The sequence below is a fragment of the Zonotrichia albicollis genome, chromosome W (assembly GCF_047830755.1).
Source record: "Zonotrichia albicollis isolate bZonAlb1 chromosome W, bZonAlb1.hap1, whole genome shotgun sequence".
In the NCBI taxonomy this organism is placed as follows: Eukaryota; Metazoa; Chordata; class Aves; order Passeriformes; family Passerellidae; genus Zonotrichia; species Zonotrichia albicollis.
The window spans coordinates 8,818,047-8,824,771 of record NC_133859.1 but is presented as its reverse complement, the minus strand read 5'-3'; the positions used below and the strand labels follow the sequence as shown (position 1 = coordinate 8,824,771).

The following is a 6,725-nucleotide window of genomic DNA, read 5'->3' as shown; positions in this document are numbered from 1 at the left end:
CCTTTCTCCCCTTCAGAGGAGAAACTTATTGCCCTCTGGCACAAATGGGGTGAAGAGGACGGATTTCCCCTGTTGGAGACATATTTCTATGTGTTTTTTCGATGAGAAAAGCTCTTTGGCTTTTTCACGGATGTGCTGTATGCCCTTGATATGTTCGTATGGGAATGCATGGAATCCATCTTCCGAGCTGTTCAAACCATGGTTTAGGGCACCCCCGCGTTTACCCAGTGTTCTGCATGCTCTTTTCGATCTTGAAACTGAGAGCAGCTGTTTCTCCCTGGATTGCTAACTGCAAGGGGCTAGCCCCGTTCCTCCCAATTCCCACGGGAGAAGATCTTTTGGGGGAAGGCGATCTGCTGCTTCCCAGCCCCCCTGAACCGCAGCGGGGGGGCAAAGTTTCGCCTGCAGCAGAAAAAGTTTTTTCTCTGCGTCTTAGGAGCATGCTCAGACGGAGCTGTCTTTTTTCTCCCCGTTCCTCTCCGGGGAATCCTGAGTGGGCTGCGCCGCCCCTGGCTGCCCTGCAGGTCCCGCCCCGGCCGGACCGCTGGACCCCGCCCCGCTCAGAGATGAGGGCGGCACCAGTCTCCGAGGCCCCATCCGCTGGTCCAGCGGGGCCACCTCCCGGACCCGCCCCGCGGCTGCCTCCCTGGACAGCCCCGCCCGCGGCTCCGCCGGCTTCCCCGCCTGCGCCTGAGAGCTCAGAAACACTGCTTCCTGCAGCTGCACTTGTGTTGCTAGGCAACCGCGATCCGGCGCCGCTTCCGCCGCTTTTGCAGTCTGCGCCTGCGCAGCCGACCTCCGACGCACCGTTTCCCGCGGCTGCGCCGGTTTAGCTAGGCGACAACGACCTGCCGCAGCCCCCACCGCCGCCCGTGCCGGCTCCGCCGCTTTTGCCTTCGGCGACCGCATTCTCTCTGGCCTCGCCGCCTTCCGCCGAACCGGTCCCAGTTAGGGATGCTGCTGACAACGACGCTGAGCCCACGGGACCCTCGGAGCAGCCCGCTGTCCCGTCGCCCCAGGAGGCAGCTGCCGCGGCAGCTCCTGCACCCAGCGTGACTTCCCCCCCGTTTTTTAGGTTGTCCTGGGACTGCCCCTGCGGGGGGAACTGGGACAGGGGAAGAGGGCGTCATCCTCTCCTTCCGTGGAGGAGGCATGGCCCGACAGCTGGGTGCGGGTGCAGCCCGTCTGCCTGTCTTCACGATCAGCGTTCTTGGCGGGTTGGCTGGTTCGGTCAGGGGTTCCTCCTTGGAGGTTCCAGAAGCCCCTGCCGCCCCTCGCGCACCCCAGTGGCGAGGGGCAGGTGGGTCCCGAAAGTTCGGCCTTTGATCCCCAGGCCAGAGAGGGTTGGGGTTGTACCGGGAGGCAGATGGATGAAACACCTGTTGCATTTGCATTGCAGAGACAGAGGGCACAACGGGAAGCGATCATGGCTTGTTTGCTGTGGGGAACAAACATTCCTAGGCCCGACATGAAGCTCCTCGAGACAGCTCCTGTTCCCCCACTGCTGGCATGCTTCGGTGATTTTGGGGGGAGGGAGCGATTGGTCACTCGTTCTGCCATTCCATTGGAAGTGTGGTGCCAGGCTGTGGAAATGCAGAGCCCGCCTGGCGGACCGGGACTGGGCTGTTGTCTTGGTTCCTTGGGCCAGGGCCACCGCCTGGCCTCCTGCTGGGTTTGGGGGCTTTGCTTTTCTCCTTCTGGTCCTGGACCACCATTTTGTGGGCCAGGTCTGGGGTTCCTGATCCTTCCACATGGGCCAGGCTCCCCAGGGCCTCTCAGGCTCCTCTGCTGCTGCTGCTGCTCTTTCCAACAAAAAAAAAAAAAGGTTGAAATAGCTGGCAGCAGCTCAGAAGCATTCAGGGGCCAAAAATTCCAAAAATTAGCTTCAGCCCAAGTTGATCAATAAAGGGCTGTGGCCAGGACATTCCAGAAGTTTTTTCAAAATTGTTTGAAATTGTTTGATGACTGTCAATGGACTTTTGATAACTATTGATGGATTTTTCTTCAGCAATTTGTTCTTTCAGGATTCTGCAAGCCTGTTTCAGGACCAAAAGGGACTTTCAGATATGGCAAAGAGGAGCATCTTCAGTCCATGGACTTTTCCTGAAACTCAGCTGTTTGGACTTGAATTTTCTTTGCATTGTTTTTGCATTTTCTTATATTGTAAGATTGTTTTAGTGATATGATAGAATTTTATGTTCTACAGGTGAAGAAATTCCCTGTTCATTCCACACCAGCACTTGATTGAGGTTTGGATTGGCAAAAGATAACCCATCAAGTGTTTGTTCTTTCCTCTGCATGAGTACAGCAGATGAAACTACAAACACTTTTGGTTTTAATTTAACTAAATAAAAAAAGGTGACATGTCACAGACATCTTTTTTGAAAAATCCTTTCTTGAGATTTTTCTCCCTTTTGAGAAGCTGTGGCCTCAGCAACAAATGTAAACAATGGTTATCTGCGGCTGTGGAATGTAACAGGTGGATCCGTGATTGGTCTCCTGTGGATATTTGGATTTACTGACCACTCACGGCAGAGCTGGCTCTCGCTCTCTGCCAAGACACAGATCTTTGTTATCATTCTTTTTGATTCTATTCTTAGCTAGCCTTCTGAGAACTTTTCCTTCTATTTCTTTTTAGTATAATTATAAAGTTATATATATATATATCATAAAATAATAAATCAAGCCTTCTGATCATGGAGTCAACATTCTCGTCTCTCTCTTCACCTGCAAACCCCTGTAACCATGGTCACACCCTTCCACTGACACTATTGCAAATTCGAACTAAACCTCAGGCTAAAAGAAAGCTGAGTCTTTTTGAAATGCTTTATAGAAGACCATATAGAATACAAATAAGAATGTCCACCCACATTAGAGAAGTAACACTGGCCACCTACATGGTAGCTTTAAGCAAACAGTTCAAAGAAATTGAAAACACGTGGCTGGAACTCGGAGCAAGGTGTTAGATAAGCCAGTACATAACATACAGTCTGGAGATTATGTATATGTTAAGCCTCTTGCAGAAAAGACTTTGGAACCACAGTCAGAGGGACCACTGCAAGTACTTCTCACCACCTTCACTGCAATCAAGGTCAAGGAGCAGAATGCCTGGATACATCACTCTCGAGTGAAGAAGGCCCCAAGAGCCCCTTAGAGAGTGACACCAGGAGACAATGAACTGAGATTAAAACTTACTCAGACAAAATGAGTATATTGCAGTCGAGGGTAGTTCATACTTTAGTTTACAGAATTGTTTTGTATGTAATTATAACTGAAGTTTTAGAACTAGAGAGTACCTCTATCCAAAGCGATGCTGAATAGCCTTAGTCCCAGGCTTTTAATCAGTATACTGGATCCATGGGAGAACTTTCTGAGATAAAAGATTTAAACCTATCCACTGTAGTAATCCATGGGAATCAGGTATATGAAGAGCAAGAATGGCAAGAATGAGAACATCTCAAAAATCCAACCAGCCTGCTCCTCTTTGCTAAGAACATTGTTTTAGGGCTAGACAATGTGGTTACCAAGACAGGTATATCTCAAGAGCAGAATAAGAAAAGATCTAACTGGCATATTAGGGACAGGATTAGGAGTTTTAAATGGAATTGATTCAGAAATACTGATGGATAAACTGGCCACTGCAGCAGGTGGCCTAACAAAATTGAAGCAGCCTTTACAGTCATCTCTATTGGAATTAGAAACTAGGCAGTAGCAGCTTTCAAAAGCACTGCCAAAGTGAGAAAAGGCCAGGGACCAAGACCACAAGTTAATAGTAGAAGCACTTAGCACAGTTCAAGATAACGTGTCTTTCAGTTGTATGCAAACACAGTTATAGATGCAGGCAACAGCAGCTCTGATCATACGGGAAGGGGGTGAAAGTAATTTTCCAGCTGAAATTCAGAAAATTGCCTGAGATAATGTGATTGATTTTGAAAAGAAGTTTCAATCCTGGTAAACTATAGTAAACTTCACCTATGATCCTGCTTCTAATGTAGCTACTGCCTTTTTGCTTACCATATGTAATGCCATTGTTTACGTTACCCATCCCATCATTGCTCTAAGATTAAATAATGAAAAAACAGTGTTCTACCCTTCAGAACATAGAGTGTGAACACGAAAAGTGAATGAAAAGTGGCAAACAGAACTTAGAATCCTGTATTACTAGAGAACAAATGGGATTCATTTGTGAAAGCAATACTATTAATGCCCAAGATGTGTTTGGACACTGAACAGGATATTTGCCACTTTGAAATTCATCCAGTCACTGACCAGAAAACTGTGCTTGTATATACTGGTAAAAGTTGCATATGCCTAAGAACTGCTTGTGCTTCTGTAAAGATTGATAACAACGATGTTATTTTGTCTAGCAGAAATCATTTTAATTTTTGTATTTGTAATTTGTTAAGATTATTGAGCGTAGTTTTTTTTACTTAGCCCGAGTGACATCCCACCAGTTGCTTAAAATCAATTACACAATGAATCACAGACTATCACCTACTCCTATTAGAATGGACCTTACATTAGTAAAACAATTAATTAAATACCAAGACCTACAAGAGATCTTGAAGAAAAGCCCAAGAAAGCAGAGAGAACTGTCCAACATGATACAAAAAGAAATAACTAGAATTCTGCAAAGAATAAAACAAAATGCAGATCATCACTAGTAAGATGCGATCTTTAAGTAGTCACAAACTGCAAATAGAATCTTTAATAATTTGTGTCATCTCATTGTAGTTTTGTTAATATTAGTTAGAATAAGTTCAAGATTATCCATTATATTTCTAATTTGCAATTGTGGAATACTACAGCGAGTAGCTGTGTTAACTTCCTTTTCAAACGTAAATGGCAAAGCACTAAAGTATACTTAATGTCATAAGAATTTGCATTAAGTAAAAGAATTTACTTCCTGCTTTTTAAGAAAGGGAGTAATGAGGCAAAGTGTAAATTTTCCTGGGTAGAAATCCATTTTAATTTAGGTGAAATGTACATCTTTAAGTTAAGTCTGTAGTTTGAAACATAGGTATGTAGCCTGACTGCAAGGCCTAGGCTCAAGGATTCAGTGAAAGACAGAGATAAGGGGGGGGAGACAGAGGGTGATAGAGACAGAGAGACTGCTGTAAGAGCAGGTCAATCTGACCTAAGAATTTTTTCTGATAAAGAACTAGCGGCAAATGCCACGTGAAATTTGTAAAAATGAATATGTATGAACCTATTGTGAAACTGTATGCATATGTATCTGAGAGAAGAATAAAAAGGGACCTGAAGTTCCCAGATGTAAGCATGTCTTTTAAATAAAGTAATCTCCACATGCCTCTACATGCGTCCGGCGCTGTAATAATAAACATAGCGGCTTTACAACTTTCACAAAGTTGTTGAGTTTTTCGCTGTCTCTGCAAAACAGCCCACCCAAAAGGAGATCAAATGTTATGAAAAGATTGGAGGAGGATTGAAAGAAGGCAAGTGGAAATTACCTGACAGGAGAGAACTAGTTTCTAAAGGTTTTACCAGGAGGATTTTGCGGAAACTGCATCAGTGAACACATTGGGGGGCTCAAGCCCTGGCAGAACGATTTTTGAAATTTTTCAGGTGCAAGGGAATTTACAAATTGGCCAAACAAGAGGTACAAGGGTGTCCCGTCTCGGCTGTTTTAATGGCCTGGAAAGGCTCGGGATGGCCTTGGGGCAGCCTGCGCTCCAAACGACGAAAGGAGTCTTCAGGTTTTTCGGTCTTCAGTGTTGTTTATTAATTCTTATCTACAATATTTTCTCCCGGCCTGACAGAGGTCCGCACAGCAAGCCAGCCATGAGCACACTGACTGCCCTCGGGGTGGTCGCTTATATTTATACCAAAAACTAAGTGTAAGATATTTACCTTTTCTCCCCAATTCCTTTCACTCTTATTGACAAGTGCACATTCAGTAAGAACCAATCTCAAAGTGCCACCACCACCATCGAAGATGGATGACAAGAAGAAGAAGAAGAAGGACAGGACACGCCCTAATTCCTCCATCTTGTCCCTTTAGAACCCCCTTGTACCGAGATTCTAAACCCTGTGTTTCACACTATAATCAATCTATCTCTTCACCATTTATCCCCGTGTGATCCTCCCATCCTCATACAGCTGTTACTTCCCGTGCAGGATCAAAGTCTAACCACCAAACACTTCTGGCAACGTTCCAGGACCTCCGAGCCCCCCAAGGGTGGTCTCGGTGACTCTGCATATCAGGAATGCTGTGCTGAGTTCCCACACAAGGGTGCCTGATTTGTCAGAGAATTAACAAGACAAGGGCAAAACAGGCCACCCTGGGTGTAGTAAACTCCATGGACTTAGGTAAGCCCCCTTGGATAATCTTAACAATAGGAATGCTGAGGCAGCAAATAAGTTCCTGTCTCCCTGGCCCCCTGCCCCATAGCTTATCTCTGTAACCCTATGGGCCAATATACTTAACCCTTACCATTGGTCAAATCAGGATCCCCCCGAAACCCTATAAAAGAGGCATACTTTAGCCCATTCAACAGAAGAAGAGCTGTCGCTGGGACCCTTCACAGACTTCCCCAATAAAGCCATCCCTGCGTAACCGCCAGCGCCTCTCCTTCTCTCTCTCTCGCCATCTGCTGCAGCCTCAAGCCAAGGGCAATCTACCTTAGCAAGCAATGAGCTGAAATCCTAAGAGAGCTGATACCACTATAGAGCTGATCACTACAGAGTTTTCTTAGGACGTTGGC

General features: G+C 46.0%; 1 long non-coding RNA gene across 1 annotated transcript; it reads left to right on the top strand.

Annotated features, from left to right (window-relative positions):
• The first annotated feature begins 483 nt into the window (after positions 1–483).
• On the top strand, positions 484–1,832 carry LOC141726900 (uncharacterized). The gene is made up of 2 exons (XR_012577843.1): positions 484–1,300; positions 1,400–1,832. It is a non-coding gene; the product is annotated as an uncharacterized LOC141726900 (long non-coding RNA).
• Positions 1,833–6,725: the final 4,893 nt, after the last annotated feature.